Here is a 17,504-nt window from a genome sequence, read left to right on the forward strand (position 1 = left end):
TACTGTGCCATGTGCAGTTCTGATCATTGCAATATAGGAGAGATGTGATTGCACTAGAGAAGGTGCAGAGGAGATTTACCAAAATGCTGCCAGAGCTCGAGGGTCTGAGGTATGAGGCAAGATTAGATAGATTTCCTTGAAGTAATGAAGGTTGAAGAGACATGACAGAGATGTATAATATCATGAGGAGAATAGGTAGGTTAGATAGGAAGGCCCTTTAGTACAGAGGTTAATGTCCCTGGAGGCATAAATTTAATGTAAGAGGTAGAAGGCTAAGAGGAGATTTGGGTTGAGATTCTATCACTCAGATGGTGATGGGAGAATGGAACTCATTGCACGAAAGAATGGTTGAGTCAGAAATTATCATAACATTTAAGCAGCATTTAAATAATCACTTGAATTGACATAATATCCAGGGGTCTTGGTCAGGCGCTGGAAAATGAGATTAGTAGAGTCAGATCTTTGCTGATTGCTTAGATACAATGGGCTGAATGGCCTCCTTCAGTGTTGTAAATATCTGAGTGTAATTCAATAAGACAGAATAAAGTGCTGAAGCACACATTATATTTTGTTATTTCAGTCCACTCAGTATATGGAAATAAATAAGGATGGTTTAAATACATAGTGTAGTTAATATTGGGAATTCACAACGTCTTTTGCATCAGACATCTGATAAAAGAAAAGTTATTCAACACAGACACAAATTAAGCATGAAAATACTACATTTTAATCATTTTAGTGCTGTTTTCACTGGAAATAGGAGAGGTAATATGGGCTTGAATTGGACTCTGTTTCTCTCTGCACAATGCTACTAGACCTTTCGATTTCAGGTGTCCAGCATCTGTGGTACCTTTCTTTTCCTAAATTATAATACACATTTGTTGACCATGTGTGTTGGGGCACAGGGGATATCATGACAAAGAATATTTATCGGTGAAGTCAAGCTGGGAGTTAAAAATAATTGGACTTGGGAATATGACTATTGTTCAACCCTCATTTTAGAATCATACAGTAGCTCCACTGTGAGCAGGCAGCAAACCAATGTGGGCAGTTTCCATTTTAAATGTGGGCATAGGAATTTATAACAGGAAACATTGACAGGAAGGGCACATTGATAAAATTTGTATTTTCTCAGTGAAAGTGAAACATTTCCAGATGGTAGCAAAAGGATATTGTTTTTGCCTCATTTGTGTTCTCAGTATAACTGGAAAGGATGCTTTATAGAATTTAAAACAGCAGTCAATTATTTTACAACTTATGAAACTGAAAGTCTGGATCAGCCACAATAATAATGAAGTAAAGTATTTTTCACCTACCCTAGGCGGTGAAGGCGAGGGGGGAAGAGAGAAACAGCCAGGGCTCCTGCTGGCAATTGCTATCGATCAATGTGTTCTGGAGCATGTCCTTTCAAATGATGATAACCCACGAAAAGTTAGTGCCAATTGCTTGTGCATTTTTTACACTGCTCTTGTTAAAATGAAGTGCATTGGAATGAAATGACTTATGTTTTTGTTACTGAAAGAACTTGGTGTGAATTTCTTTTGCCCTGAGTTCATCAGACAAATTACCATTTTGGCATCCATGTTGTTTTTTTGTACATTTATCCATTTTGTGATGGTTTGTCGAACGGTCATGGAAGATTATCGGACCACTGTTCCCAGATATGGTAAATCTTTGGAAGCTCGGAGGTCCAAGATCTATTGAATTAAGATAATGTAAGAATGGATGTGGAGTCGTGTAGGGGATAAGGATAAAAGGAAAAATAACAGATTTCTCATACTAAAATAAGATGGCATCGATAAACAAGCAATTGTATACGGCATAACATGGTGCGAAGCTGGATGAACACATCAGGCCAAGCAGCATGTCAAGAGCAGGAAAGTTTGACGTTTCGGGTCGGGACCTTCTCCAGTATCGGTAGTTCCTACTATCTCTGTAACAATTGTATCCTGCAGTTGGATGAATAATCCATGAAACATTCACAAGACCTGGCAAAAGTTATATTGGTGTAATTGGCAAAATAAATGAGAGGTGGAACTGCCTACCAAAGCCAAGAAGGCAGAGGTAATTGAAATATTGGCAAAGATTCTGGGATTGGTGGAAATACAAGAGGGTCTAGGTAAACAGAGCAGTGGATGACCTGAGTTAGCAAGGATTCAATCACAGTAAAAGTAGCTTGAATACAAAACAGAATGAAAGCAAATTGAAAGATGAAGGGAACTAGAGCTTAAAAAGAACTTCAATTTGAACTTTGGCAAATAATAAACACAAAGCATTTAAAAAGCTAGAACTAAATACGCAGGCGAGAGAGAAGGTAAAAGAATGAGGAACAAAAACAAACAAACACCCTCCTCTCACTCACCTTCCTGCAAGAATGCCATCCCCTGTTCCCAATTCCTTCGCCTCTGCCGCATCTGCTCCCGAGGTAAGGCATTCCACTCCCAGACATCCCAAGGACCGTAGTTTCCCATCCACAGTGGTCGAAAACACCCTCGACCGTATCTCTCCCATTTCCCGCAACTCATTCCTCACACCCTCTCTCCGCAATGACAACAAAAGCAGAATCCCCCTCATCCTCACATACCACCCCACCAACCTCCAGATTCAAAGCATCATCCTCCGCCACTTCTGCCACCTGCAATCTGACCCCACAACCAAGGACGGTTTCCCCAGCCCACCCTTATCTGCCTTCCAGAGGGACTGCGCTCTCCATGACTCCCTTGATGCTCCACACTCCCCAGTAGCCCCACCACCCTGCTGCCCTATGCCCAAAAGTCCCAAATGGGCTTTACAAGCTTCAAAATCTCCCCACCCCTGACCTCACCCAAGGCCAGCCCAGCTCATCCCCACCTCCTTGACCTGTCCATCTTTTCTCCCACCTATCCATTCCTTTCACCTCACTGATCAACTCCTGCCCCCTCCTCGTACCTACCGGCCTCATCCCTGCCTCCTGGACCAGTCCGTCTTCCCTTGACTGACCAACCTCCATCCTATCGCCCCACCTACACTCACCTTTACTGGCTCCATCCCCGCCTCCTTGACCTGTCTGTCTCCTCTCCACCCATCTGCTCCTTTATCCATCTCCAATCGCCTCCCCCTCTCTCTCTATTTATTTCAGAATCTCCTTCCCCTCCCCCATTTCTGAAGACGGGCACAGACCTGAAATGTCAGCTTTCCTGCCCCTCTGATGCTACTTGGCCTGCTGTGTTCATCCAGCTCTACATGTTGTTATCTCAGGAACAAATAAGAGATTATTGGAATTTCAGCTTGAAATGATATGCAGTTACAAAAGAGGTGCTGGACGCTGAAGAAGGCTCTGATGGTAAAAATCCTAGACATAATCTAAAGTCCAGTAAAGAAATGTTTAAATTTGAACTGGCCCTACTGAGCTTTGAGGAAAATTATGTAGAAGATTCTTAATTTTGAAAAATATAGGAAAATGAAATAATTGGCCAAAAGAAATCTGGACATTGCTCAGGCAATGTAAGTTAACAGGTAGAGTGTACAAAATGGATGCACCACTGTCAGATAAGGGTTCTAAGGGTTATAACACTGTAAAAATGATAATCCTGGGTAGATGATTTGGTTTCTAAAGCAGACAAACAAAATAATTTGAGGAAACAACTTGGGTAAAACTACATTCAATTTGAAAGAGTAAAATAAAGTTAATTTTGACAGGTGGATAAAAACAATAGGAGTAAATATCGCTTAGGAACACCTTACAGGAAATATTCTACTGGAAGAATTTGTAATTTCTTGCAATATCTTGGCTGTATGAAGAATAATTGGTTATCTGTTGCGAGCATGGTAAATCTGCTGAGTTTCTCCAGCAATATCTGTTTTTGTTTCAGATAGTCAGCATCTGCAGTTCATTGCTTTCTGTTTACCAGGCTGTTGCCTGAGCTGGAGAGTTTCAGTAATGAAGAGACATTGGATGGCTGGGGTTGTTTTCCTTGTAGCAGAGGAAACTGAGGAAGGCCATGGCGCAATGAATAAGATTAAGAGTAGCATAGATAGGGTAGAGGGGAAGAAACCTTTCCCCTTGGTGGAGGGATCAATGATCAAGAGGTACAGATTTAAGGTAAGAAGTTTAGAGGCAATGTAAGGAGAAACTTTTTCGTTCTAAAGGCATTGGCAATCTGGAACTCACTGCCTATAAGTATGGTAGAGCAGAAAGCCCTATAACATTTAAGAAACATTTAGACACATGCATGCGATACCAAGACATACTGGTTTATGGACTAAGTGGCAGAAAATTGAATTATAATAGTTAGGTGGTTGTTTTTGACTGTGCAGACCATACGGGCTGAAGGGTCTTTTTCTGCCCGGTGGTCCTCTATGACTCTATGACAATGAGGCATAAGGTGGCACAAATCAAACATCCAATAAATTTGACTGACAAATCCTAAACTACTGGGAAGGTTAGAAATCATATTTTCATACTTCAAGGAAAGATAATAGGAAGAAACAGTGAGGTTTCTTAAAGCATAACAAGTATCTGCAAAGATAATCCAGGGCTTATTATGTTATACATGACATAGATGTGAGCAAATTGATACTGATGGAACAATGTCCTTCTCAGTTAAGCCTACAAAAGCAAGCTCAGGTGGAAATGAAAGTTCAATTCAGGCTAGAAACTGTGTTTGGTTTCAAAGTTCATTCATGGGATATAGGTGTTGCTTGATAACCAGCATTTATTACCCATCCCTAGTTGCTTTTGAGAAGGTAGTGGTGAGCAGTTTTACTCAACCTGCAAACCATTTGGTGTTTGTAGACTTACAATGCTATTAGGGAAGGAATTTCAAGATTTCAACGCAGCAACAGATGATATGTTTCCAAATCCCTATCTTGATGATGTTCCCATGTATCTGCTGCCCTTGTCCTTTTAGTTATAGTGGTTATGGATTTGGAAGGTGGTGTCTCAGGAGTCTTGAATTTCTGCAATGCATCTTGTAGTTGGTACACTGCTACTGAATGTCAGTGGTGGAGGGAGGGAATATTTTTGAATGTGAAGCAAGTCCTTGATAGTGTCAACCCTCTTGAGCATTTGGTGCTGCACTCATCCAGGCAAATGGGGAATATTCCAATTATACTTCTGGCTTGTGCCTTGTAGATGGTGGACAGGCTTTCATGAATCAGAAGGGGAGTTACTTGCTCCAAGATTCCTAATTTCTGAGCTGCTTTTGTGTCTATAGTACTTATAAGGTTTGTCCAATATAGTTTCTAATCAATGAAAGCCCCCAGGTTGTTGATTGTATGGGATTTCAGTGATTGTGATGCCATTGAATGTAAAGGGTTGGTAATTAGATTCTGTTTTGTTGGATATGGTCATTGCCTGGTATTTGTGTGGCACAAAATTTGCTTGCCACTTTTCAATTATGCATATCATCCAGGTCTTGTGGCATTTGAGCATGGACTGTTTCAGTTTGGGAGGAGGTGTGAGTGGTGCTGAACATTGTGCAGTCATCAACAAACATCCCCACTTCTGACCTCATGACAGAGGGAAGGCCATTGATAAAGCAGCTAAAGATGATTGGGCTGAGAACTCTACCCTGAGCATGTCTGTAAGACCATAATATCACAAGAAATAGGAGTGGGGTGTTCAGTCCCTCAAGCCTACTTTGCCATTCAATGCAATAATGGATGATCTGACTCTCCCGCCCTTTCCCAATAACTTTTGATTCCCCTACTGATCAAGAATCCACTGCCTCAGGCTTAAATGTACACAAATACTCGACCTCTACAGCTCTCTGTGGCAAGAAATTCCACAAACTCTCAACACTTTGAGAAAAGAAATTCCTCCTCATCAGAGTCTTAAGTTGGTTTTCCTTAATTATGAGGCTGTGCCCTCTGGTCGTAGCTACTTCCATTAGGGCAAACATTGTCTGAACAGTTATCTTGTCAAGCACGCTAAGAATCCTATATGTTTCAACGAGATCACCTCTCATTCTCCTAAATTCCAAGAGTAGAGTCCCAAATTGTTTAAACTTTGTTCTTACAACAATCCCTACATACCAGGGATCATCTCCTGTGGAGATGTCCCCGAGCTGAGATGACTGACTTCCAACAAACACATTGTGCCAGGTATGACTCCAGCCAGCAGAGAGTTTTCCTCCGATTCACATTGACTCCAGTTTCAATAAAGCTATTCGATGTCAAACATAGTCAAATGTAGCCTTGATGTCAGGGGAACATGTTTCACCTCATCTGATTGAATCTAATCAAAGTAATTGGAGATCATCAGTTGTAATAGTTCCTATATTTGATTGGTCAACTAGATTCTGCATTGATTTCAGCAAAGTTAATCCAGTCATGAAAGCAGATTCATACCCAGTTCCTCAGTTGGAAGATGTATTGATAGGATTGGGCACTTTTCAGGTACAGAAGACTTGGTGCTATATGCATCAAGAAACAATCTGATCAGCGGAGCCATTATCTAATGGAATGCATCTTATTTTAGCATCAGGTTTGCAGGGTGAACAAATGGCTCAGGCTTTAATAATGGGCTTTCCAATAAGGGAAATCTTATAGTATGTGGAACCGTACAAATCCCACAGTGTTTTCTGGTCAATGAAGGTAGCTTTGGATTAGACAGTAATAAGGAACCCCCTGGCTGATTTTTCAACTGGAATTGAGAAAAGGGAACTTATTTATCTGTTGTATTTCAAAAATGAGTTTGAGCATAGGATGGTGTCCCTTCAGGACATTTAAGGAAATTCTTATCTGTAGATGTAGAATCAGATATAGCAGATATAGTGCCACAATACAGGTACATGTGGCTTCTTTAAGTGATACATTGGTGAGTAGGCATTTTTGAATAAGACACACAAAGTAGTACTCCTTCACATCCTATCTTATCTATCACCATTTTTGCACCACATGAACTGGCCAAATCATTGGGTGTATTGTTAAGGTCAGGTTGGAGCCTGTTTTGCTTTATGTTTTTGAAGGTTTTATATGACTTGCGTATTAGTGGCAATAGAGTCAATGTGGCCTATTCACTAATTGTTGGCATCTCCTTCCTGCTACTGAATGGATGCTCAACACTATTAGGTAACGAGAGGATATTGAAACATCAGGCTCCAAAATATTCGAGTTAATATCACATAGAACATAGAACATAGAACATAGAACAGTACAGCACAGAACAGGCCCTTCAGCCCACAATGTTGTGCCGACCATTGATCCTCATGGATGCACCCTCAAATTTCTGTGACCATATGCATGTCCAGCAGTCTCTTAAATGACCCCAATGACCTTGCTTCCACAACTGCTGCTGGCAACGCATTCCATGCTCTCACAACTCTCTGCGTAAAGAACCTGCCTCTGACATCCCCTCTATACTTTCCACCAACCAGCTTAAAACTATGACCCCTCGTGCTAGCCATTTCTGCCCTGGGAAATAGTCTCTGGCTATCGACTCTATCTATGCCTCTCATTATCTTGTATACCTCAATTAGGTCCCCTCTCCTCCTCCTTTTCTCCAATGAAAAGAGACCGAGCTCAGTCAACCTCTCTTCATAAGATAAGCCCTCCAGTCCAGGCAGCATCCTGGTAAACCTCCTCTGAACCCTCTCCAAAGCATCCACATCTTTCCTATAATAGGGCGCCCAGAACTGGACGCAGTATTCCAAGTGCGGTCTAACCAAAGTTTTATACAGCTGCAACAAGATCTCACGACTCTTAAACTCAATCCCCCTGTTAATGAAAGCCAAAACACCATATGCTTTCTTAACAACCCTGTCCACTTGGGTGGCCATTTTAAGGGATCTATGTATCTGCACACCAAGATCCCTCTGTTCCTCCACGCTGCCAAGAATCCTATCCTTAATCCTGTACTCAGCTTTCAAATTCGACCTTCCAAAATGCATCACCTCGCATTTATCCAGGTTGAACTCCATCTGCCACCTCTCAGCCCATCTCTGCATCCTGTCAATGTCCCGCTGCAGCCTACAACAGCCCTCTACACTGTCAACGACACCTCCGACCTTTGTGTCGTCTGCAAACTTGCTGACCCATCCTTCAATTCCCTCGTCCAAGTCATTAATAAAAATTACAAACAGTAGAGGCCCAAGGACAGAGCCCTGTGGAACCCCACTCACCACTGACTTCCAGGCAGAATATTTTCCTTCTACTACCACTCGCTGTCTTCTGTTGGCCAGCCAATTCTGTATCCAAGCAGCTAAGTTCCCCTGTATCCCATTCCTCCTGACCTTCTGAATGAGCCTTCCATGGGGAACCTTATCAAATGCCTTACTGAAGTCCATATACACCACATCCACAGCTTGACCCTCATCAACCTTACTAGTCACATCCTCAAAAAACTCGATAAGGTTTGTAAGGCATGACCTACGACTCACAAAGCCGTGTTGACTGTATTTGATCAAGCCATGCTCTTCCAGATGGTCATAAATCTTATCCCTCAGAATCCTTTCTAACACCTTGCAGACGACAGACGTGAGACTTACCGGTCTATAATTGCCGGGGATTTCCCTATTTCCTTTCTTGAAGAGAGGAATTACATTTGCCTCTCTCCAGTCCTCAGGTACGACTCCAGTGGAGAGCGAGGATGCAAAGATCTTCGCAAGTGGCGAAGCAATTGCATTTCTCGCTTCCCAAAGCAGCCGAGGACAAATCTGATCCGGGCCTGGCGACTTGTCAATCTTAATGTTTGACAAAATTTTCAGTACATCAGCTTCCTCTATCTCTATCCATTCCAGCATGCACACCTGCTCTTCAAAGGTTTCATTCACTACACAGGTCGTTTCTTTCGTAAAGACAGAAGCAAAAAACTCATTTAGGGCTTCCCCTACCTCCTCAGGCTCCACACACAAGTTCCCTATGCTATCCCTGATCGGCCCTACTCTTTCTTTGACCATTCTCTTATTCCTCACGTAAGTGTAAAATGCCTTTGTGTTTTCCCGGATTCCTTCTGCCAAGCCTTTCTCGTGCCCCCTCCTGGCTCTCCTCAGACCATTTTTGAGCTCCTTCCTTGCCTGCATGTAATCCTCTCTAGCTGAACTTGACCCTAGCTTCCTCCACCTTATGTAAGCTACCTTCTTCCTTTTCACTAGAAGCTCCACCGCTCTCGTCATCCAAGGTTCCTTTATCTTACCCCGTCTTGCCTGTCTCAGAGGGACATATTTACTCATCACTCCCAACAACTGTTCCTTAAACCATCTCCACATGTCTATAGTTCCCTTACCATGGAACAACTGCTCCCAGTCCATGCTTCCTAACTGTTGATTGATGCCATGATTCACCTACACTGCATACTTTCACAGACTTTCACTGTGGGCATAACAGCACCCTCACTAATATGGCTTTCAATAAATATGCCACAAAATTATGGATGCAATCTTTGATATCTGAATGCACTTGTAACGCCCATAAATAAGGTGCTAATGGACTTAGCCCAAATTTACTGTAATTGTCTGCCCCCAATTACTTTGAGAGAATTTGATATGGAAATTAAATTGAAAGTAACCACACATCATGGTAAAAAATCACTTCAGCTGTATGGTAACACTTCAGCCACCACTAAAACATGACCAAGGGCAGAATCTTACAGTTTTTTTGCCTTAATGTCAGCTGCATTGAGTTTTATGGAGGGCTTTTCTCGACAAGCCCAACAGGATATCTCACTAATTTCCCAAACTTGCCTCATTAGCACTTTGCCCCTACCCTTGTGACAACCCTCTTGCACAATTCTATTCCTATTCCACTGCTCAATGTATATGGAGCAGCTCAACACAATTAGGATATCCCAGAATGGACCTACGCCACTGGAGCCAGTGCCATCCTGATATGATTGTTTTGCACAGGGATAAGTACTACCAGCTGCTGTACATGGTCCCTGCCATTTGCCAGGGATATTGCAGATCAGGGAGAACTGGCGCTCTGCTGTGTGGGGACTGGCGCTCTGCTGTGTGGGGACTGGCAGTTGAGACCACACAGCAGGCCATGCCAGCCTGGACCAAGCTTGTCCCCTGAGTCAGTGCAAATCTCAACTAAAGAGTCATACAGCACGGAAACAGACCCTTCAGTCCAACAAATCCATGCTGAACACAATCACAAATGAAACTGGTCCCAACTGCCTACTCCTGGCCCATATCCCCCCAAACATTTCCTCTTCATGTACTTATCCAAATGTCTTTTAAACATGGTAACTGTATCCACATCCACGACTTCCTCAGGTTCATTCCATGCGCGAACCACCCTCTGTGTAAGACATTTGCCCCTCGTGTATTTTTTACATCTCTCTCCTCTCATTTTAAAAGTGTGCCCCAAATCTTGTAATCCCCATCTAAGGGAAAGGATAAGTACCATTAACTCTATCTGCACCTATGATCATTTTATAAACTTCTCTGCTTCAGTGAAAAAATGTCCCAGTCCATCCAGCCTTTCTTTATAACTAAAACCTTCCATGCCCAGTCTGGAGAAATGCACTGTAGGAAGGTCGTTAACCTCCTCCACTCCATCTGTGGAAGTGCCATCAGCCTCTGTCTGATATCTTATATTTACTTTCTCTCTGCAATGGTATCCATCCCCCACCAAGTCTCATGCTCTACCACTCTGACTACCTGCAACAGCTACACATTTACTATTACTCAGTCCAACCCCACACACAACTAACCCTGCATGACCCTCTGTGTTAACTGTTATTGTGTTTGGACTCACCTTCACATCTGCACAGAAAGTAAAAGCTGTGCACCACGGACCCCCCCGCAACACCCACCCCAACACCCACCAACCAAACCCCCCACACTCCCCCCACACCACCCACCCCCACCACACACACCCCCCACACCACCCACCCCCACCACACACACCCCCACACCACCCACATCCCCCACACACACCCGCCCACCCACCACCCACCACCCACACCCCCCCCACACACCCCACCACCCACACCCCCCCACACACACCCCCCCACCCACCACCCCACACCCCCCCACACACACCCCCCACCCACCACCCACACCCCCCCACACACACCCCCCCACCCACCACCCACACCCCCCCACACACACTCCACCCACCCACCACCCACACCCCCCCACACACACCCCCACCACCCACCCCCACCCCCCCCACACACCCCCCCAACCCCCAACACACCACCCCACCCCCCCACACCACACCCACAAACCCCACACACCCCCCCCAACCCCCCCACACACACACCCCCACACACCCCCCCACACACACCCACACCCCACCAACCACACCCCACACCCCCACCACCCCCCCCCACCCACCACCCCCCACACCCCCACACCCCCACCACCCCCCCAAACCCCACCCACCCCCCACACAACCCCCCACCACCCCTCCCCCCACACCCCACCCCCACACCCCTCCCACACACCCCCCACCACCCCCCACACCCCACCCCCCACACCCCTCCACACACACCCCTCCCACCCCTCCCCCACACCCCACCCCCCCACACCCCCCCACACACCCACCACACACACCCCCCCACCCCACACACCCCCCACCCCACACACACCCCCCCCACACACCCCCACCCCACACACACCCCACCACCCCCCCACACACCCCCCACCCCTCCCACACACACCCCCCACCCCCCACACTCCCCCATCCCTCCCACACTCCCCACACACACCCCCCCACACCCCCCCACACCCCACACACCCCCCCACCCCCCACACACACACCCCCCACCCCCCACCCCTCACACACCCCCCCCACACCCACCACCCACACACACCCCCACACCCACCCCCCACCCCCCACACCCCCCCCACACCCCACCCCCCACCCCCCACACCCCCCCCCACACCCCCACCCCCCACACACCCCCCCACACCCCACCCCCCACCCCCCCCCCCCCCCCACACCCCACACCCCCACCCCCACACACCCCCTCACACCCCACCACCCACACACCCCCCCCACACCCCCCCCACACCCCACCCCCCACCCCCCACACCCCCCCCCACACCCCACCCCCCACACCCCACACCCCCACCCCCCACACACCCCCCCCACACCCCCCACCCACACACCCCCCCCACACCCCACCACCCACCACACCCCCCCCACACCCCACCACCCACACACCCCCCCACCCACACACCCTCCACACCCCCCACACCCCACCCCCTACCCCCCACACCTCACCCCCCACCACCCCCCACACACCCCTCCCCCCCACTCCCCACCACCCCCCACACACCCCCCACACACCCCTCCCCCCCCACGCCCCACCACCCCCCACACACCCCACCCCCCACCACCCCCCACACACCCCACCCCCCCACACCCACCCCCCACACCCACCCACCACCCCCCACACACCCCCACCACACCCCACCCCCCACCCCCCCCCACCCCCACCCCCACACACCCCCACACCCCACCCCCCTACCCCCCACCCCCCACACACCCCTCCACCCCACACCCCCCCACCCCCCACCCCCCACCTCCCACACCCCCCCCACCCCCCACCCCCCACACACCCCCCCACCCCCCCACACCCCACCCCCCCCACCCCCCACACACCCCCACACCCCACCCCCACACACCCCCACCACACCCCCCCGCACACCCACCCCCCACGCCCCACCCCCCCATGCCCCACCCCCCCACACACCCCCCCACACCCACCCCCCACACCCCCCACACACCCCCCCACCCCCCACCCCCCACGCACCCCCCACACCCCCCCACCCCACAAACCCCACACCCCCCCACCCACACCCCCCACACCCCCCACCCCCCACATCCCCCCACCCCCCACCCCCCACACACCCCCCACACCCCCCCCACCCCCCACACCCCCCCACCCCCCACCCCCCACACACCCCCCACCCCCACACACCCCCCACACCCCCCCCACCCCCCACAGCCCTCACCCCCCCCACACCCCTCACCCCCACACACCCCCCCCACCCCCCCACCCCCCACACCCCCCACACACCCCACCCACACCCCCCACACCCCCCACCCCCCCCCCCACCCCACCCCCCACACCCCCACACCCCCCACACCCCCCACACCCCTACCCCCCACACACCCCCCACCCCCCACACCCACCCCCCACACCCACCCCCAACACACAACCCCCACACACAACCCCACACACACCCTACACCCACCACCACACCCCACACCCCACCACCCCCCCAACCACACCCCCCCACCCCCACCACCCCCCCAACCCCACCCCCACCACCCCCCCAAACCCCACCCTACACCCCACCCCGCACACACCCCCCCACCACCCCTCCCCCTACACCCCACCCCCCACACCCCTCCCCCTACACCCCACCCCCCACACCCCTCCCACCCCTCCCCCTACACCCCACCCCCCACACCCCTCCACCCCTCCCCCCACACCCCACCCCCCACCCCCCCCCACACCCCACCCCCCACCCCCCACACACCCCCCACACCCCCACCCCCCACACACCCCCCCACACCCCACCCCCCACCCCCCACCCCCCCCACACCCCACACCCCCACCACCCACACACCCCCCACCACACACACACCCCCACACCCCACACCCCACCCCCCACCCCCCACCCCCCCCCACACCCCACCCCCCACCCCCCCACACCCCCACCCCCCACACACACCCCCCACACCCCCCCCACACCCCACACCCCCCACCCCCCACACACCCCCCCCACACCCCACCACCCACACACCCCCCCCCACACCCCACCACCCACACACCCCCCCACCCACACACCCCACACCCCCCCCACACCCCACCCCCCACCCCCCCACACCCCCCACCCCCCCACCACCCCCCCACACCCCTCCCCCCCACGCCCCACCACCCCCCACACACCCCACCCCCCACCACACCCCCAAACCCCCACCCCCCCACACACCCTACCCCCCACCACACCCCCACCACCCCCACCCCCCCACCACCCCCCCACACACCGCTCCCCCCACACACCCCACCCCCACGACCCGCCCCACCACCCGCCCCCACACCCCACCCCTCGCCCCACCCTCCACCCCCACCCCACCCCCCACCCCCCACACACACCACCCCCACGCCCCAACCCCCACCCCCACACCCCACCCCACCCCCCACGCCCCACCCCCCAAACCCCACCCCCACACCCCACCCCCACACCCCCCCACACCCCCACGCCACACCCCACACCCCACCCCCCACCCCCACCCCCACGCCCCACACCCCACCCCCACACCCCCCACACCCCACACCCACACCCCCCCACCCCCCACCCCCCCCACCCCCCCCCACCCCCCCACACCCCCCCACTCCCACCCCACCCCCCCACGCCCCACACCCCACCCCCACACCCCAGCCCCACCCCACACACCCCCCCACGCCCCACCTCCCACCCCCACCCCACCCCCACCTCCCACCCCACCCCCCACCCCCACACACCCCACCCCCCACGCCCCACCCCCCACCCCCACACCCCCCCACCCACCCCCACACCCCCCCACCCACCCCCACACCCCACCCCCCCACGCCCCACCCCCCACCCACCGCCCCACGCCCCACCCCCACACCCCACACACCCCCCCCACAGCCCACACCCCACCCCCACCCCCCACCCCCCCCACACCCCCAACCCCACACCCCACACCCCACCCCCACCCCCCACACACCCCCCCCCACCCCCACACCCCACCCCCCCACACCCCACCCCCCCACCCCCCACACACCCCCACACCCCACACACCCCCACCACACCCCAACCCCCCCCACACCCCACCCCCCCCACACCCACCCCAACCCCCCCCACACCCCACACCCCCCACACACCCCCCACACCCCACCCCCCACACACCCCTCCACCCCACACCCCCCCACCCCCCACCCCCCACACACCCCTCCACCCCCCACCCCCCACACACCCCCCACCCCCCACCTCCCACACACCCCCCACCCCCCACCCCCCACACACCCCCCACCCCTCCACACCCCACCCCCCCCACACACCCCCACACCCCCACACCCCACCCCCCCACAAACCCCACCACACCCCCCCACACCCACCCCCAACGCCCCACCCCCCACGCCCCACCCCCCCACACAACCCCCCACACCCACCCCCACACCCCACCCCCCCACACCCCCCACACACCCCCCCACCCCCCACCCCCCCACGCACCCCCCACACCCCCCCACCCCCACACCCCCCACACCCCCCCACCCCCCACCCCCCACACACACCCCCCACCCCCCACACCCCCCACCCCCCACACACCCCCACCCCCCACCCCCCACACACAGCCCCACCCCCCCACCCCCCCACACAACCCCCACCCCCCACACACCCCCACACCCCCCCACCCCCGACACACCCCCCCCACCCCCCCACACCCCCCCCACCCCCCACACACCCACCCACCCCCCCACACCCCCACACCGCCCCACACCCCCCCCACCCCCCCACACACCCACCCACCCCCCCACACCCCCCCACACCCCCCCCCACCCCCCCCCCCCCCCCACACCCCCCCACACCCCCCACACACCCCCCCCCCACACACCCCCCACACCCCCCCCCCCCCACCCCCCCCCCACACCCCCCCCCCCCACCCACACCCCCCCACCCCCCACCCCCCACACCCCCCACCACACCCCACACCCCCACCACCCCCCCCACCCCACCCCCCCACCCCCCCCCCCCCCCAACCCCACCCCCCACCACCCCCCCAAACCCCACCCCACACCCCCCCCCCCACACACCCCCCCCCCACCCCCTCCCCCTACACCCCACCCCCACACCCCTCCCACCCCTCCCCCCTACACCCCACCCCCCACACCCCCCCCACCCCCCCCCCACACCCCCCCCCCCCCCCCCCCCCCACCCCCCACCCCCCACCCCCCACACCCCCCCACACCCCCCCCCCCACCCCCCACACACCCCCCACACCCCCACCCCCCCACACCCCCCCCACACCCCACCCCCCACCCCCCACACCCCACACCCCCACCACCCACACACCCCCCACCACACACACACCCCCACACCCACACCCCACCCCCCACCACCCACCCCCCCCCCACACCCCCCACCCCCCACCCCCCCACCCCCACCCCCCCACACACCCCCCCCCACACACCCCCCACACCCCACACCCCCACCCCCCCACACACCCCCCCACACCCCACCACCCACACACCCCCCCCCACACCCCACCCACCACCACCCCCCCACCCACACACCCCCACACCCCCCCACACCCCACCCCCCACCCCCCACACCACCCCCCACCCCCCCACCTCCCACACACCCCCCACCCCCCACCCCCCCACACCCCCCACCCCTCCACACCCCACCCCCCCACACACCCCCACACCCCCACACCCCACCCCCCCACACACCCCCACCACACCCCCCCCCACACCCACCCCCAACCCCCCCCCCCCACCCCCACCCCCCACCCACCCCCACACCCCACCCCCCACACCCCCCCCACACACCCCCCCCACCCCCCACCCCCCACGCACCCCCCCACACCCCCCACACCCCCCCACCCCCCACCCCCCACACACACCCCCCACCCCCCACACCCCCCCACCCCCACACACCCCCACCCCCCCACCCCCCACACACAGCCCCACCCCCCCACCCCCCACACAACCCCCACCCCCCACACACCCCCACACCCCCCCACCCCCCACACACCCCCCCCACCCCCCACACACCCCCCCCACCCCCCCACACCCCCCCCCACCCCCCACACACCCACCCACCCCACCCACCCCCCCACACCCCCCACACCGCCCCACCCACCCCCCCACACCCCCCACACCCCCCACACACACCCCACCCCCCACACACCCCCACACCCCCCACCCCCCACACCCACCCCCCACACCCCACCCCCAACACACAACCCCCACACACAACCCCCACACACACCCTACACCCCACCACCCACACCCCACACCCCCACCACCCCCCCAAACCCCACCCCCACCACCCCCCCAAACCCCACCCCACACCCCACCCCCCACACACCCCCCCACCACCCCTCCCCCTACACCCCACCCCCCACACCCCTCCCACCCCTCCCCCCACACCCCACCCCCACCCCCCACACCCCCCCCACACCCCCACCCCCCACACACCCCCCCACACCCCACCCCCCACACCCCCCCACACCCCACACCCCCACCCCCCACACACCCCCCCACACCCCACCACCCACACACCCCCCCCCACACACCCCCCCACACCCCACCCCCCACACCCCCACCCCCCACACACCCCCCCCCACACCCCCCCCCCCACACCCCACACCCCCACCCCCCACACACCCCCCCCACACCCCACCACCCACACACCCCCCCCACACCCCACCACCCACACACCCCCCCACCCACACACCCTCCACACCCCCCCACACCCCACCCCCCCACCACCCCCCCACACACCCCTCCCCCCCACTCCCCACCACCCCGCACACACCCCCCCCCACCACCCCTCCCCCTACACCCCACCCCCCCACACCCCTCCCCC

The sequence above is a fragment of the Stegostoma tigrinum genome, chromosome 7 (genome assembly GCF_030684315.1).
Source record: "Stegostoma tigrinum isolate sSteTig4 chromosome 7, sSteTig4.hap1, whole genome shotgun sequence".
Classification (NCBI taxonomy): domain Eukaryota; kingdom Metazoa; phylum Chordata; class Chondrichthyes; order Orectolobiformes; family Stegostomatidae; genus Stegostoma; species Stegostoma tigrinum.